General features: G+C 48.3%; 1 protein-coding gene across 1 annotated transcript in view; it reads left to right on the top strand.

Annotated features, from left to right (window-relative positions):
• The window catches only part of GET4 (guided entry of tail-anchored proteins factor 4), a 621,709-nt gene that overhangs the window by 466,277 nt on the left and 138,993 nt on the right, over positions 1 to 16,439 (top strand). The window lies entirely within an intron of this gene.

Here is a 16,439-nt window from a genome sequence, read left to right as displayed (position 1 = left end):
CCAATTGATCAATTTATCATCTCCTGTGGACTCTTTGTTAATGTCCAAAATAGAACCTCAACCATATTGTGATTCAACAGTATCATCTGAATAATCTCAACTTTATCTTGGTAGATTAGGAAGTCCGGTTGACCTGAAAATGTAGTGCTAGCTGAAAATATGACTAGTGTATGTGGGATTAATGACTAGTGTACGTTGGATTAATGAGTACAGTCAGCTGGAAAGTTGTCACCAGCTATCCAGTTAACCGAGTTCTGGTAGCCTTCCCATTTGTGACATGGATGATCATGTCTAATATATTGTTCATCACCAGATTCATGTCTACCATGAGGAAAGTGTCTCTATCTGTAAAGTCGTCAACTTGGTGTAAGAACTGGGTAACAAAACTGCCCTGGGCCGGGTTTAGTCCATAGAAAGAAGCAAGGGTCATAGGCAGATCTCTGTTTGCCTCTAACCATTATGAATCTGCCGTCCTTATCTTTTATATATTTCCCTAAGGCACTGAGTTGGAAAGGAAGGTTTTTGTGGAATAACAATGCTATGCCTGCATTCTTTTTCACATGGGAAGAGTGAAATTGTATTGGAAAGTACCTGTGTCGGTCTTCTCTGATCTGTGGAAAGAAAATGCTTTTTCTGTGAAGCCAGTATCTGTAGGTGCAATCCCGTAACTTCCTTAAGGATTTCTCTTTTATTTGTAGTTTTAATGCATCTCACATTGAGATCCTATGCCAACATAGAAGTTAGTCATAATCACTATGTTTGGATGTATCTTCTGCTGAATAAAATAATCTTTCTGATCAAGCCTGCTATCAAAAGTACCAGATTTGCTAGTGTTTCCAAAATGGATCATAACGCCTAAAGAAAAACCTTAGTGTGTCCCTTCATTAACCTGTCTGATAACCTCATCCCATAAACACCAGCAACAGACTGTGTGTCATATTGGAATATCCTTCTCTTCCTTTGCAGTCTCCCCATCTAGCAAAGGCCTTATGGAGGGCAAAGCTTGCAGCGTCTTTTTGCCCAAGTTACTTTGATAACATTACCTCATGGAAAAGTCAGTAATTTTTTATATTTTTTTAGGATTAGACAGTTGGGTAGAGGGGTGTAGCAACTCGTTCAATATCAAGAATGGCAAAATGGAAATATCTCCAAATAGAGAAGTGACAGAAACCTTACAAAAGTATCACATGGATTCAAGGACACAGAGCTGTACCACCAGAGTAGTCTCAGCATAAAAGACAGTAATGTAGAGTGCTGCTTTCCTCAATGTTAACAGTTCTAAAAGTGATTCCTACCTGGCAACAGGAAGACTGGGATATCGTATTTCCCATTTGGCCCCTTAAGCCTTTTATCTTCCTTTGCAAGTGCTTAGGTTGAAGGTTTTTTTCCAAGCAGGTCGCTTAGCTTTATGCCCAAGGCTTTTGAACCGTCCCTATGGGGAGAGCACAGTAGATGGCTTGTCATCCATTATTACAGACTGAAGGGGTAGGTCTATTTTGTATCCTCTATTATGGGGTTCATTTGTCATCTACTCACCAGTGTAACTTGTGAGATCTTCGAAGCCCTGGATTTGAGAGCTCTTGCCTTTTATTCTGCCCTCCGAGTACTTCTTTGGTTGTATAGCCATGTCGTCTTGTGGGGGTTATCTGTTTGGTCTAATGGTGCCAACACTGTGTGCTCTCCAGTGTAATGTATTGAATAGGAGTGGCCTTCAGAATTTGGCAGAAGAGTTCAAGTACACCCAAGGTGTAAAAGGTCAAGTTGCAATCTACTAGCCCGCCATAAGTCACCCACCACGTCAATTCCACACATATACACAGCACACCATTTTTTACTCGCCAAGACTCAAATATCACTAGCCAATGGCTACTGGCGAGTCCAGTTTTTCACCCCAAGTACACACTTGTGTATGTATGCAGCTCCATAACCTTTCTTCAGAAATCTGATGCCTACATTCTCACATTGAGCCTGATTTTCTTCGTCTTAGAATATGGTGTGTAGATTGAGGTTATTCTCTCACTTCCTTCAGTTCTTGTCAGTCTCTAGAGCTTGTTTTCCATCAAGCAAATTGCTTTTTCATTGTTATGGACTTGCATGCCCAAATCCGAAATTTCTTTCCTGTTCTCAGTAATTGTATTACTTCAATCTGTATGCAATGCTGAGATCATAGCTTTCAAAGTAGCAGTCATATATTTGAAAGACTGCATTGTCTAAATTAGTACTTAAGGATCTTCTGTCTGTTCATTACACCTCACCATCTTAATCGGACCAACCTCTTGATTCTCCACAAATTGGTTTGTTTTTAAACTCTTTAATGGATGGGTTTTTGTTATTTTCTGTGATTTAGACATAATGAAACTGATACTCTGTCAATGCATTTCAAAGGTGCTAATTTTGCCCTTTATGAGACATACTCCTCCGGAGGGTATCACTTTTACTAGAGGGAAGATGTGCAAAGGTTTCTCGGGATACAGATCATTTGTGGTTTTCAGCATGTTTATGCCAATGGATCATGATGAAGAGGACTTTGCTCTGTGAAAGAAAAGATGGCAACACCCACATTCCTGATAACCTCTATCTCGTTCACTCCAGCCACACTGACCTGGGACAGAGGAGGCTTCACAGAAATTGGGTCTCTGGGTTCCTTCGAACTGCAGTGTGCGCCCCCAACCCAACCACTCCTGAGGATTCCTGTTAGCCTCTTCACTTGTGAGCTGCCCCTAACAAAGGGCGGCGGAACACAGGAGAGGTCTGTTTCTCGCTGCATGCCACATTGCCCACATCCCATCCCCCCGGGATTGAGCAACTAGACACACTTCTCAACACAGGAACAAATCTACCTATAACACTGCAGTGAGAAGATCAGCACCAGGCCTCCATTTTGGTTGAAGAGACTAGCGTGGCACTGTGTCTTCTGATGTTGGGAAATTGATAGTTTGGCCTGCAAAAGATTAATCAGATCTTCACCTCCAGGGCGACCCGGATAGTGCTAATAATAACGAATATTGCTACATATTATGGAGGAGAAGGCGTAGGACATGGGAGCACCTGCTTCAGGCATCCGCTTTGTGGGCCATCTGGGCCAACCCCCCTTTTTATTTTTAGTCTTTAGGGCTGTCTTCAGATCGGCCAACTATAGTTGGTCATTGTGGCAAATGCTATTTTGGCCACTGGGCTGAACACCTCAATGAAGAAGTGCAGTTGGATTGGATGTCTAGCTGTTTCTTAGCCTTTTATTTATTTATTTATTTTTATTTTTTAGCATAGTCTTAATATTTCTACGTCCTGTCCCCTTCCCTCCATACTGTATGGGCGTCCCTCGCTAGGGACGGGAGACGGTACCTTTTTCATCAGAAAAATCATCTTCCCCTTGAGATGCGTGCAGGGCGCGGCCCTGGGAGCATGCGCTTCCCTGACTCCGCCCACTGGCGCCACTCTTCTTTTTCGTGTCAATGGCAATGGACCGCTTTCACCAGCGCTCCTGGGTTAGGCCTAGTAATTCCACATGCTCTTTCCCAGAGAAGTACTTTTTGTTTTCTTTTTTCTTGTCTTTAATCAGGTACCTCTGGCACAACGCTCCTCCCCGGTGCATGTTGACGTCAGCGGGCTTCAGCAGGTGTCCAACCTGCTAGGGGCTCTTCCCTACATCCAACCCCCACGTTTTCTGCCTCTGCTGCCTTGGCCCCAACCACGGCTGGGAGGGCTGCACCGTGTGCAACGCTCTTGCCACCACACGCACTGAAGAACAGACTAGCCAGGTGGATGGCGCTTTTCGGAAGGTCGCCTCCAGAGGACTTGGTCAAACACAAGACCAGGCCCAAGGTAGGGCCACTGTTTTGATCTGCACCCTGCAAAGGCGACACCTTCCCCAGGAAGCGCACGCGTGGGAGGAACCTATCGGGTCCTAGTACCAGTGCAGGTACCAAGGCTGCTTCAGCTACCCGCTACCAGGGTGAGGGTTCGCGAGAGCCTAACGGTGACTATGCTGAGGGACCGCAAGGTTCTACTACCGTGTTTCAAACCGATGACTACGGGGCGCCTGTAAGCAGCACTACTGGTGCCACAGCCGAGGGTACTCCGCCTACCAGGCCCCGTTCTGAGGTGCAGGGTAGGCCTCAACCTCCACTGCCAAGAGTCCTGGAGGAGGCTGGGCCCAGCATGGCACGCACGACAAAGATACGTGGCATGCAGCTTGACAAAATGGCCGCCGGGCCAGACAAAATGGCTACTCACCCAACACCATCCCCATTTGGTGACCAGGTAGGGGAACAAGTTTCCAGGTGGGACTGGTCATTGACTGGAACGTGGCCCACGGCATATCTCTTGTCTCAGGGCATATACAACCTGCATACAGCAAGACAGATTGTGCCCAGGTCTCGGCAACCTCTGGGCCCTGCACCCATGCCCGCTCCACCAAGTGCTACGCTGGCCTGTGAAGACAGGTTTTTAGAAAAATTCCTCACTCACATGAGGTCTCCGCAGATGGGCACCCTCCTCGAGGATGTTATCAGAAACATGCTCCCTCCAGTACTGCCGCTTGTACCCACGGCCACCCCGTCCTTGGGTCCAGCACTTTCGGGTCCAATGCAGACCCAGCTGCCTGCGCCAGTCCCCATGACACCGGCTCCCATGCCTCTGCCAGTCACAGCGCCTGTCAGTACGCCACAGCCCCCTGCGCCCACCACTCCTCCAGCTGTACCGGACCAACAGGACACATTGGTGCATACGCCCTCGTTTGCCAAGGCCTTTCACAAACGGCTTGCGGGCCTGGCAGAGTAGCTGGGGCTCCCACAGCCTGAGGTGGAACAGCCAGAGGTGGGCGTCTTGGCAGGGGTCTTGACTCTACGCCCCGCGGCTAGAACGGGGATTCCAGTACAAAAGGACGTGGTGGCCCTTGCCAAAAAAGGATGGCTCAAACGCCATTATACACGGCCTACCAACAGGCGCCTTAACGACAAGTTTAGGCAAATGGAGGGGGACCCCCCCCTCTTGCTGTTGGCACACCCCGAGCCACACTCCTCTGTGATCGCTGCAGCTTCACTCTACTCCAAGCCACAATCGTCCTCGGCTACATCAGCCTCTGCACTCCTGGGTAAGGAGGAGAAGATCCTGGAAGCATACGGAAAGAAAATCTATTCCAACGCTTATCTTCATCATCGTCAGTTGAATGCTGATGCCATTCTGGCTGCTGTCCACCAGAGGCTCTGGCGAGAGATCGCAGATTTCCTTCCTGAACTCCCTGTTTAGAGTCAGGCGCGCTTCAAGGCTGGGCTGGCTGAAGCCAAAATTGTAGCGCAGGATTTAATGGAGTCCACGGTGCCTCACTACTGACATGAGAAGGGCGGCTTGGCTACGGGCGATGACGTTCAACTCTGATGTCCCGGAGCATATACCGGACCTTCCTTTCGAGGGTGGCGATCTGTTCCATTCGTCTAGGGACGAGGAACTTGATAAGAACAGTTCAGACTGTCAAATCCTTATCAATCCTCACTAAGGCCACCCACCATGGCATATAGCCAGATGCACCATCGCTCAGACAAAGGTCGGTCTTTCTGAGGTTTCAGGGCCTTCCAGGAGGTATTACCCAAATTGAACTTTTACAATTGACCTTTTGCACAATTGACCTAATTATAGTGATCCTAATTGACCTTCTGCACAATTGACCTTTATATTATTTTAGTTATGTTATATATGTATTGGGTTGGTTTTGGATTATAAATAATATAAGGGGATTAGGTGGAGGGTTGCGGGTGGTTTTGGATTGGGTGGAGGGCTGTGGGGGGTCCCCCCCCACATATATGTCCTAATTGACCTTCTAAATTGGGTCAATTCTCCAGAGGTCCATTCTCCCGAGGTCAATTGTGAAAAGGTCAATTAGTATACAACCTTCCAGGAGAGACGGTCCAGGCAACCTGACAGATCCCTGAGCCAGCACAGACGCAAGCAGCACAAGGTGGCTCACAAGGGCTTTTTCCAGTCCCCCCTCCTCAGCCTCCTGCGGGCAAAAAGGCATGACAGCCATCCGGATCCACAAGTCTGCAATGGTGTGTAGGCTTGGCCTTCACTCTCAACGCTGACAGACAAGGTTCACGGACCCATGGATCCTCTCAGTAGTATCCACGGGCTTCTGGCTCCCTATCCCTCCTCCTCCTACTCTCTCCTCCCCTCCGCTCCCACAGATTAGGACAGCAACTCTGTTGGCGGAAATGTGCTCGCTTGTAGAGAGTCAGGCAGTGAAGGAAGTCCTAGCCTTGCAGCGTGGTCTGGGCTTCTAATCACAGATTTTTGCCATACACAAGAAGACCTGGCTGGCCTGAGAGTTGTGTTTGGACCTTTCAACCTTGAACATTTCCCTTCCTCTTCAAAAGTTCAAGATGGTTACCCCAGCGCTTATAGCGGAGACATTGTGTGCAGGAGACTGGATGTGCTTCCTGGATCTGAAGGATGCCTATCTACACGTCCCTATCTGGCAGCCCCATCGGTCCTTCCTGAGGTTCAGGATCCTGGATTTTAATTTCCAATACATGGTTCTACCCTTTGGCCTCAGTTTGGCCCCTCGGTCTTTACAAGACTGATGAATGTGGTGGCAGCCCTGCTCAGGGCCCAGGGTCACCACGTCTATCCGTACCTAGACGACTGGCTCGTCAGGGCACGGTCTTCGGAGGTAGTCCACCACGCCACCTCCGCCCTCATGAATACACTACACAAGCTGGGATTTTTCATCAATCTCAAGAAGTCACCGTTGGAGCCCATGCAGAGTCTAACGTTCCTGGGCCTCATCTGCAACACGAGCTGTAAGAGGATTTTCCCCCCAGAGGACAAGATCAGTCATCAAGAGGGCCACAGAAGCATTTTCTCAGCAGAGCCGTGACCTCGGCGTGGTGGTACCAACACCTACTGGGCATCATGGTGGCATGTCTCGCTGTGCCACATACAAGGCTCAGGATGAGGCGCTTGTAGTTACACTTCGCAGCCTTCTGGTGCCAGGAGAAGGGTTCCCAAGCGGAGATGGTCAGCATCCCGCATCATCTCCACCAGGACCTAGTCTGGTGGAGCGGGAACAGCAACCTGCAGATAGGCAGGCCCTTCCGTCAACCAGCGCCTCGGGGCACCATCACCAAGGACTCTTCCCTTGAGGGCTGGGGTGCTGCCTTGGGCAGCCACAGCAAACACGGCATCTGGTCACGTCAGGAGCAGGTTGCCCACATCAACTGGCTCGAGTTGATGGCCATCTGGCTCGCTCTCAAAGCCTTCCTCCCGATCAGCGGCAAGGCAATCTATTCAGACCGACCGCTCCAACATCATGCATTATATCAACAAGCAGGGTGGCACCAGGTCCCCTCCACGCTGCACTCAAGCAGTCGTCATTTGGGAGTGTACTCTGGTAAACGCCAAACACCTAACAGCAATACACCTCCCAGAGGAATCCAACCTGGATGTGGACAGGCTTAGCAGGCTAGGTGCGGACAACTACGAATGGCAGTTGAACGTGCAGGTCCTTCGGGGGATCTTTGACAGGTGGGGTCTTCCTCGGGTGGACCTCTTCGCCACCTGGTACAACAGGAAGTGCCCTGAGTTTGCGTCCTGGCAGGATCAGGGCAGCGGCTCCCTGGACGACGCCATGCAGATCCAGTGGAACGACATGAACGTTTATGCCTTCCCTCCAGCCCCCCACACCGCTGGTCCACAGGGTAATCTGCAAGATACGGGAGGCCAAGCACCTCCGTATCTTCCTGATCACTCCGTGGTGGCTGGCAAGAACATGGTTCTTGGAACTATTCAGCCTGTCGGATCAGGCCCCGGTGCAGCCTTATACTACGATTCATAAAGACAAGGTGGTGCTTAGAATTCACCCTGCGTTCTTACCGATAGTTGTCGCCTCTTTTCACCCGAATGAGGAGATAGTTCTACAGACTTTCTTTGCGGACCCCAAGGATGACGCTCAGAGGGTACTGCACTGTCTAGATGTCAGAGGCGCTCTAAAATTTGACCTAGATAGAACTAAGTGCTTCTGCAAATCAGACTCTCTTTGTTACCTTCGGTGGGTCAAAGCTGGGCTGTCGGGCCTCCAAAGCTTCCATAGCAAGGTGGATGGTTACGGCCATCAAAGAGGCGTACAGGGGGCATCACAAGCCTCTTCCAGCAAACATGCATGCCCATGAAATCAGAGCGAAGGCCACGGCGGTTGCATTCCAAAGGCACGTGCCTTGGCAGGTTATCAGCAAGGCGGCGATGTGGGTTATGCCCTCGGCCTTCTGCAATCACTACTGCTTGGATGCCAGCTCCAGGTCGGACGCGGCATTTGGTCAGGCAGTGTTAAGGAACTTGTTTTCTTAAGAGGTGCAAATCTCCATCACATGGGTACAGTCAGTTGTAATCGCTCATACAGTATGGAGGAAAGGGGACGGGACGTAGGAGTAATTATAAAGTACTCACCATAGTGACTAACATACTTCTAGCCAAGGGGCCCTCTTTCCTCCATCCACACGTCCCACCACCCCCGCCCCCTGCCCCCCGAATAAAGCTGGTGTCATTAGGCAATGGTAATATTGTTGACGTGTCAAAGGGGGGGGCTGAGTGGCGCTGGTGGGTGGTGTCAGGGGAGCGCATGCTCCAGGGCCGTGCCCTCACACGCATCGGAATTTAAAGGGGAAGATGTTTTTCTGGTGAAAAAGGTTCCGTCTCCCATCCCTAGCGAGGGACGCCCATACAGTATGGAGGAAAGGGGACTATGGACTAGGAGTACCTTAGTCACTACGGTGAGTAACATAATTTCGAAGGGATTGTGTCCTCCGACGTATTCCTTATCTTTGATGGTACCCATCCCAGCTTTCTGGCCTCGGACATTTTTTCAGTAGAGGGCGCTGCACATCGACTTCCCTCGAGTTGATGTCCCTCGACAGCCTCCATCTCGGCGTCGACATCACCGTGCGTATAAATAGACTTCCGCAGTGTCCATTGCTCAGTTCTGTTTTTCCGCGCTTCGTGGGCCTTGGAAACGTGTTGCTCAGTTCTTTCTTCAAGAAGATTCAGACTTATTCTTCGAAGATATCTTAATTCGATGGCTCGTCCGGCTTCAAAAAGTGTTGTGACTGTGGGAAGGAAATGTCGTTGACAGATCCTGACAGGATCTGTTTGTGGTGCCTGGGATCGGAGCATCACTGTTCGGAATGCGAGGGCTGTATGTCCATGAGGGCGAAAGCCTTGAAGGAGCGTAAGGGGAAGTTAGAAAGAGGTAAGACTCTTAAATCTCTTACTCCCTCGAAAGTTTCTTCAGCAGAGTCGTCATTAGAAACATTCCCGTTCAAGATCTCAAAGCGGTTCCCATCAGTCTTCGAGATCAAGACACTCTAAGAAGATGGGTTGTAGATCTCCCTCTTCTTCGTCGTCACCTGCCCCACGAAACACAGCTCTCCAGCTAAGTGGGAGGAATTCCGTAGGAAAATGCTTAGCGTCTTCGAGAAAGCGGCCTTGACCCCCTCGGAGACATCTAAAGGTGATACCCCGGGTGAAAGACCCGAAAAATCAAAACACCGTGAGTCGTTGCACCCGGTGAGAGAAACTACCTGAGAGCGTCATGAACCCTCGAGTAAAGGCAGTAAGAACGCGTCATCGACGCCGCCGTCGAAGGTTTCTTTGACTCCTAAATCTGCGTCATTGACGCCTTTGTCGAAGGGCCCGTCGACGCATAAATCAGTTGCATCGACGCCGCCTTCGACGCCACTGTCGACTCCGATAAAAGACAGACCTACAACTGTCACTACATCTCAGACAGTAGAGGTGTTGAGGACCTCGACCATAACATCGAGAATGCCATCGACTATTTTGACGACACCGAGTAAGATTCCGATCCTCTCGAGTACATCAAGGTCTCTTCAAACTTTTTCGACACCCTTTTTGAGTTTGTCGAAGCCTGTGACTTCCACGTCGACAACCTCGACGTTTTCTCAACCAGTGACAACAAATTTGGCTCCTTCTGCTCTAGAAATGGGTTTTAAACCACATCCTATGTCTGACTATTTTAGAGTCTTGTCCTCTATATATGAGGAAGGAGAGGTTTCCGACCATGAGACCTTTTGGTTTACAAAGGACCACTACACCCATACCAGAGGTGTTTATCTCTGAAGAGAACAGGTTAAAGGACCTTCAAGACTCCTTACATGAGGCAAGTGGTTTAGATACTTCTCCAGAAGTAGAGTTTGCTAAACCAGACCCTGGTGAGCATGCTGAGACCACTTTTAGGGTTCTGATGGCCAGAATAATCGAATTCATGGGGTGGTCTACACCTACACCTTCTTTTCAGCAGAATGACCTTACTGATATTTTAGATAAAGGTCCACAGGAGGATCCTGTTGTTCCCTTTCATTCGGCTCTGCAAAGAAAAATTGTTGCAAATTGGGAAACTCATGAAGTTATCCCTGCAGTTAACAAGAGACTGTCTGCTAAATACAGGGTGTCTGCTTCAGATCCTGAATATTTGAGCAAACATCCATCTGCAGAGAGTTTGGTTGTACAAGCAGCAACTTCATCAAACAGTAGATCTGCATATCCTACTATTCCACAGGACAGGGATGATAAAAGATTTGATGCTATGTCAAAAAAAGTATTTTCGGCATGTAGCATGGCGCTTAAATCTATTAAAGCCACTTGCACGCTTGCAAGATTCATCCATACACTTTGGGAGTGTGCTTCATCAGCGGCTGACTGTCTCCCAGAAGGAGAAGAAAGGGAAGCATTTTTAAACATCAAGGATGGAAAAGATGCAATGTGCGAGTCCCTTCAAACAGGTATTGATTCTGGCCATGGTGGCAAGTACCACAATCCGCAGATTTGCATGGTTGCGGAAGTCTGGTTTTGCTCCAGATGTACAAGCCAGACATTTGAACATGCCCTTTGACGGCACTTCTTTGTTTGGTAAGAAGGCTGATGACAGCCTGGAGAGATTACAAACTTCCAAGGCAGCAGCGAAATCTCTTTGGGCTGCAATCCGACAGACTCCAAATCGCCCCTCAGGAACCTCCTGGAGGGGTAGGTCCTTTCGCTTTTACTTTGCATTCGGAAAAGGTAGAGGACAGCCAGCTCAAAGGGGCCAAAAACACGATTCACCCGTGGTGGATGGGTCAAAGGTACAAAAACCGCAGCAGCAGGTGCCACTTTACCCTCGGCATCTGCATCAGCCGCTTTTAAACCCCTCTGAAGTCTTTCCTCACAAGACACCATTAGGGGGCAGGTTAACTCAACATCTGGCAGAATGGCAGGCTATTACGTCAGATGCTTCGGCATTGGAGACAGTTGCCCAAGGTTACTGCCTGCCCTTCCTACACACCCCTCAGTCATCCACCGGGAACAACTCTTTGAGGTTTCCAGATCCGCTCCTTATGCAGGAGATTGTAAACCTGCTAGAGAAAGGTGCCATAGAACCGGTACCTGTAGCGGAGAGGAACAAGGGTTGGTATTCCCCCCTACTTCCTAGTACCAAAGAAGGACGGAGGACTGAGACCCATCTTGGACTTACGAGAATTGAACAAATTCCTCAGGAAAGACAAATTCAAGATGGTAACTCTTTCTCAGATCCTTCAGGTCCTCCAGCTTCAGGACTGGTTGGTATCTCTAGACCTTCAGGATGCTTATTTCCAGGTGCCAATCCATCTCAAACACAGGAAATACCTGAGGTTTGCAATTGGCAACTTTCACTATCAATTTCGAGTTCTGCCATTTGGGCTGACCTCCGCCCCAAGGGTCTTAACCAAGCTAATGTCGGTAGTGGCTGCAAGTCTCAGGGAAGGGATCCACGTCTACTCCTACCTGGACGATTGGTTGATCAGAGCAGTATCTTCGGAACAAGCTCAGATCCATCTGGATTATGTCTGCCACTTCCTTCACAAGCTGGGCTTGTCCTTCAACTTAAAGAAGTCACAGATGATACCGTCACAGAGACTCCAGTTCATTGGAGCAGTCCTGGACTCTTCCCTGGGAAAAGCCTTGCCACCAGAAGGGCTCAAGATATTCTGCAGATGGTCAACAAATTTCAAAATGCCCAACGTCTTCCATCCTTCGACTTTTTGAGGTTGCTAGGCCTCATGGCCTCCTGCATTTTCCTAGTGCCAGAGGCTCACCTGAGAATGAGATCCCTCCCGTGGGCACTAAGAAACCAATGGTCGCAATTCTCAGGAAGAATGTCAGATCTCCTTCAAATCCCAGACAGAGTGGCTTGAGACCTTCAGTGGTGGGCCTGTCGGGAGAACATTTTGAAAGAAGAACTGTTTTGGCAACCATGGCTGGAGATAACGGTAGTCACGGATGCCTCACTCACGGGGTGGGGAGCTCATGCCAACGACTTGACCATCAGCGGTCGTTGGTCTCCATCGGAGTCCAGACTACATATCATCCTGTTGGAGCTGAGAGCAATCAGACTAGTGCTGAAGGCTTTTCTGCCATCAGTACAGGGGAAAAATGTCCTGATAATGACGGACAAAACAATGGCCACGCACTACCTCAATAAAAGAGGAGGCGTGGGATCACTGCCACTGTGCAGAAAGGCAATGCAGCTCTGGTTTTGGGCAATTCATGAAGGAATCTCTCTATCGGCAGTTCACTTAGCCGGAGAGAAGAATTTGACAGCAGACGCTCTGAGCAGGCAGAGCACAGTCTCCCACGAGTGGTCAGGAAGTCCTTCAAGAGATCTTCGCCCTTTGGGGGAACCCCTCAAGTGGATCTGTTCGCCACCGGTATCAATAGGAAGTGCGATCAGTTCTGTTCAAGGGAATTTCCCCCGAGAGGAGCTCTAGGGGAAGCGTTTGTAGTGGACTGGGAGTTTCCACTTCTGTACGCGTTTCTTGTCATTCCTCAAATGATCAGGAGGTTGAGAAGATTCCGGAAAACTATGATCCTAATTGCCCCGAATTGGGCCAGGAGAACATGGTACCCGGACCTTCTGGACATGTCCATCTGCCCTCTGATTCGTCTTCTGCAAAGAGAGGATCTTCTCTCGCAGAAGGGAGGTCAGGTTCTCCATCCAGACATCAGAACCCTCAACCTTCACTCTTGGTGTCTGGAAGGTTGAGATAAAAGGATTGGGATCTCCCGGATGACGTCATGGAGGTGTTGATTTCGGCTAGAAGGCCGGCAACAAAGACTTTATACCGCTGCCCTTGGAACAAATTTTGCAGCTGGTGCAGAGAAAAGAATATTGAACCCTTTTCATGCAGTACACTTATGGTGTTATTTTTCTTACTGTATTTAGCAAAATCAGGTCTTCGTTGGTACGTTCAAGGGCTACCTCGCAGCGATATCAATCATTAAGCGCACTGCAGAGGAGCCTTCATATTTCAAATTACCCCTGGTATTTCTGAAAGGGTTAACTAATGTTTATCCCCCAAAGCCCTTCCAAGTTCCATTGTGGGACCTAAATCTAGTCCTAAATTTTCTGATGGGTACTCCTTTTGAACCACTCCATTTTTGTTCATTAAGATTTCTCACTCTTAAAACAGTCTTTCTAGAGGCTCTAACATTCGTCTTCTGCAAAGAGAGGATCTTCTCTCGCAGAAGGGAGGCCAGGTTCTCCATCCAGACATCAGAACCCTCAACCTTCACGCTTGGTGTCTGGAAGGTTGAGATAAAAGGATTGGGATCTCCCGGATGACGTCATGGAGGTGTTGCTTTCGGCTAGAAGGCGAATTACAGGCTCTATCTTGAAAACCTCCTCATACAATCTTTCATAAAGACAAGGTTGTCTTGCAAGTGAAGCATAATTTTCTCCCAAAGGTGGTCTCTGAATTCCACATTACTCAGAAAATAACTTTACCTTCATTCTATCCTCCTCTCCACCCAGGGAAAGAGGAAGAGAGGTTACATAGGCTGGATCCAAGGCGTGTCTTGAGTTTTTATATCAGCAGACTTGCTAGAATAAGACAAGCAGACCAACTGTTTGTAGGTTATACAGGACACAAATTATCGATGCCAATCACGAAATGGACCATTTCAAGATGGATTATTTTAACCATTCTAGAATGATACAAATCATGATACAAGAGCCCCCTCAACGCCTTAGGCTCATTCAACCAGGGGTATTGCAGCCTCTTCGGCTCTCCAGAGAGGGGTTCCGATTCGGGACATATGTGCGGCTGCCACATGGTCGTCCGTGCATACTTTTCCAAAGTTTTACAGCCTGGATTCATCCTCTAGCCAGGAGACAAGATTTGGCAAAGCTGTGTTACATTCTTTACATTCTTAATGGGAAGTATTCAATTTTACTCCCACCTCCTCTTTTACACCACTGCTATGGGAGTCTATCAAAGATGAGGAATACGTCGGAGGACACAATCCCTTCGAAGAACAAGTTGCTTCTTACCTTGTAATGTTCTTTCGATGGGATGTTCCTCCGACGTATTCCTTATCGCCCCCCCCCCATCCATCCTCGCAGTAAAACTTCCCTTGTAGTTGCAGCTTACGCTCCTTCAAGGTCAAGAACCAATTCATGCACAGCCAATTTCAAGCTTCAAAACGGAACTGAGCAACGGACACTGCATAAGTTTATTTATACGCACAGTCACGTCAACGCCAGGACGGAGGCTGTCGAGGGACATCAACTCGAGGGACGGCGACGCACAGCTCCCTCTACTGAAATAATTTCCGAGGCCAGCAAGCTGGGATGGGTAACATCAAAGATAAGGAATACGTCGGAGGAACATCCCATCGAAAGAACGTTACAAGGTAAGAAGTAACTTGTTCTTTTGCTCCATTCGCATGCATAAAGCTGGTGCGTAAACTTCTTTGCCTATAGTGTATTTTACACTCCAGTTAATGTCACTTTGGGGTTTTAGCAAATGGGAGAAATTGCTTACTCCAGTGTGCTTAAATGTGCAGTCATTACATTGTTGTCTACTGAAGAATCAAGAGCAACTGTCTATCATTGGTTAGTGTATGGAGAGGAAATAATCCAAAAAAGAAGTTGTTGTGGATAGATTTAATGTTTAATAATGCAGGATATTGTATCCAATGTAATGGTCTTAAATATTCCACATTGGGGTACAGGATTCTGGTAGGTTGTTTCCTGGACTTTAGCGAAAAAAAGGTCAATACTTAAACTCAAAATATAGCTGATAGTTAAGTGGTGCAACTCAACAGCTCTGATTCAAGGAAATTCCATCTGCTTTAGAACTCCCCAGATATCCTGCCATCCATGTATCTCTGGATTGATCTTTTTTTTGTTTTTGTCTGAGGTGATGCCCCGAGGTGGCGGAACCACCCTGTGGGTAGCGGCCTGCTGCCTAAGCTAAGGGCCTGAGCGAAGCAAGGGTCCTTTAATGAGGGTGGCAGGCCGTTACCCACAGGGTGGGCCTAGCCACCGAGGGGCATATCTTCATTAGCACCTGTGTTACATGTTACGAGGGTGCTAATGTTTTTTGTGTTTTTTTTTTTTAATGGAAAGCATTTTCTTTCTGTGCACAGGACGCCTTGCGGCAGCATGCTGTTCACAGAGATAAAATACTCTTCCAACATGGTCGCCAATGGAACATGAAGTCAGCACTCCGTATGGATCTCCTCTTCCATTTCCATGGGGGCCAGAACGGGGACGGTAGCAGCAGCAGCAGCAGCAGCTGCCGCAGCAAACAGTTAAGTGGGATTGGGGGGAGGGATTTTTTTAAAAAGCAAGGTTGGTGGGGGAAGATGGCTGGCGGGGGAGCCGGCCATCAGGCGGTATAGAACGTAGGCTTTCACTGGTCGTCCGCCCGCCCGCGTTGGCTTGCTCCCCCGCCCATGGTGGAAATGATAATTGTGCAAAAGTGCTATCTTTGTTTCAGTTTTGCAGATTCTTAGGATTCCTTTTATTTAATTAAATGAAAATGGTGGGTCAGCCATTTCAAGTTTCTACATTTACAAGCAATGGAGGTGATGGTGAATGATTTTGGATCGGGAAGGTAGACTGGAGTTGGATTGGGAAAACTTGGATGGGAGATGGAGATACTGCAGAAAAAGTGGTGTTTTGGTCTTTAATGAACTGGCTCCGGTCACTGCGGGAAGCAGACTCCCATGTTCTGTCTAGAGAGTGGCTGTTGGAGGGTGCTATTGAGGTACTCCTGATGAGGCGGGGTAGCACTAGGTGGGCACTGGGCTGCACAGGTAGATATCATCTGCAGAAGAAAGGAAACAATTGTGTACAAGTACATTAGGACTTCCGACACTAATTGGGGGATTATTTTAATTAGAGGGGAACTAGAGTAGACAGTAGTGGGGTGGGGTAAAGGGAACTGAGAGGGGTAGTTCTGGCATGGTAAGCTACAATAGCTCAGAGTCCAGTATTTACTTCTATGGTGGCAGAAGGCAATAGCCACATAACTTCACTATTGTCCATTCTCACCATAGTTTTATCCTAAACAGATCTTGAAGTTATATTTTTAAACTTAACCTGGATGGATTTGGAATAGCCTAAAAATTAC

The sequence above is a fragment of the Ambystoma mexicanum genome, chromosome 2q, assembly GCF_040938575.1.
Source record: "Ambystoma mexicanum isolate Mex_15411 chromosome 2q, UKY_AmexF1_1, whole genome shotgun sequence".
Taxonomy (NCBI): Eukaryota; Metazoa; Chordata; class Amphibia; order Caudata; family Ambystomatidae; genus Ambystoma; species Ambystoma mexicanum.
The sequence above is the reverse complement of the archived record's forward strand: the minus strand, read 5'-3'. Positions and strand labels throughout refer to the sequence as shown.